This window comes from Haemaphysalis longicornis, unplaced genomic scaffold (assembly GCF_048455015.1).
Source record: "Haemaphysalis longicornis isolate Haplotype H1 unplaced genomic scaffold, Haemaphysalis longicornis Haplotype H1 scaffold_5, whole genome shotgun sequence".
In the NCBI taxonomy this organism is placed as follows: domain Eukaryota; kingdom Metazoa; phylum Arthropoda; class Arachnida; order Ixodida; family Ixodidae; genus Haemaphysalis; species Haemaphysalis longicornis.
Window position 1 is genome coordinate 216,751,742 of NW_027526385.1, and position 1,699 is coordinate 216,753,440.

The 1,699-nt window shown below is 49.0% G+C and overlaps 1 non-coding gene across 1 annotated transcript; it reads left to right on the plus strand.

Annotated features, from left to right (window-relative positions):
• Positions 1 to 448: 448 nt before the first annotated feature.
• Trnai-gau (transfer RNA isoleucine (anticodon GAU)) lies at positions 449 to 521 on the plus strand. The gene has a single exon. It is a non-coding gene; the product is annotated as a tRNA-Ile (tRNA).
• Positions 522 to 1,699: the final 1,178 nt, after the last annotated feature.

Below are 1,699 nucleotides of genomic sequence, written 5' to 3' on the forward strand. Positions count from 1 at the left end.
TGGTTATCGCACCAGACCGGTATTCTGGAGGTCGTGGGTTCGGATCCCACCTGGCGGGCATTTTTTCTTCACTTTCTTTCTTTCTTTCCAAATTCTTAATCTGTTTCAATGATCTACCACATCCTCCCCTTTGCTTTCCGAGGTTTTCTCGACTGCCAACCCTTATTTCTGTGTTATTTTCAACGAGCCCCTCATTTTCCTATTCTGATTCGCTACATGCATAGCGAGGGCCTCTGTTCTGGCAGTCTTGTTGCCAAAGGGAGCTCAAGAGGGTTCAAAGCTGGTCGACCACTCTGGACATGTCGTAGACACTCGAGTCACGACCCGGGGGTTAAAAAGAAGGTCCCCTTCACCCCGATTAGTCCGAATGGCGCTGGCTACCACCCCCAAGCACAGGAGACAAACATACCTAACATAAATACCCCAGAAAGTGAATGGGAAAATCGCCCCGCCGGTAGCGTAGTGGTTATCGCACCAGACCGATATTCTGGAGGTCTTGGGTTCGGATCCCACCTGGCGGGCATTTTTTCTTCACTTTCTTTCTTTCTTTCCAAATTCTTAATCTGTTTCAATGATCTACCACATCCTCCCCTTTGCTTTCCGAGGTTTTCTCGACTGCCAACCCTTATTTCTGTGTTATTTTCAACGAGCCCCTCATTTTCCTATTCTGATTCGCTACATGCATAGCGAGGGCCTCTGTTCTGGCAGTCTTGTTGCCAAAGGGAGCTTAAGAGGGTTCAAAGCTGGTCGACCACCCTGGACATGTCGTAGACACTCGAGTCACGACCCGGGGGTTAAAAAGAAGGTCCCCTTCACCCCGATTAGTCCGAATGGAACTGGCTACCACCCCCAAGCACAGGAAACAAACATACCTAACATAAATACCCCAGAAAGTGAATGGGAAAATCGCCCCGCCGGTAGCGTAGTGGTTATCGCACCAGACCGGTATTCTGGAGGTCGTGGGTTCGGATCCCACCTGGCGGGCATTTTTTCTTCACTTTCTTTCTTTCTTTCCAAATTCATAATCTGTTTCAATGATCTACCACATCCTCCCCTTTGCTTTCCGAGGTTTTCTCGACTGCCAACCCTTATTTCTGTGTTATTTTCAACGAGCCCCTCATTTTCCTAATCTGATTCGCTACATGCATAGCGAGGGCCTCTGTTCTGGCAGTCTTGTTGCCAAAGGGAGCTTAAGAGGGTTCAAAGCTGGTCGACCACTCTGGACATGTCGTAGACACTCGAGTCACGACCAGGGGGTTAAAAAGAAGGTCCCCTTCACCCCGATTAGTCCGAATGGCGCTGGCTACCACCCCCAAGCACAGGAAACAAACATACCTAACATAAATACCCCAGAAAGTGAATGGGAAAATCGCCCCGCCGGTAGCGTAGTGGTTATCGCACCAGACCGGTATTCTGGAGGTCGTGGGTTCGGATCCCACCTGGCGGGCATTTTTTCTTCACTTTCTTTCTTTCCAAATTCTTAATCTGTTTCAATGATCTACCACATCCTCCCCTTTGCTTTCCGAGGTTTTCTCGACTGCCAACCCTTATTTCTGTGTTATTTTCAACGAGCCCCTCATTTTCCTATTCTGATTCGCTACATGCATAGCGAGGGCCTCTGTTCTGGCAGTCTTGTTGCCAAAGGGAGCTTAAGAGGGTTCAAAGCTGGTCGACCACTCTGGACATGTCGTAGACACTC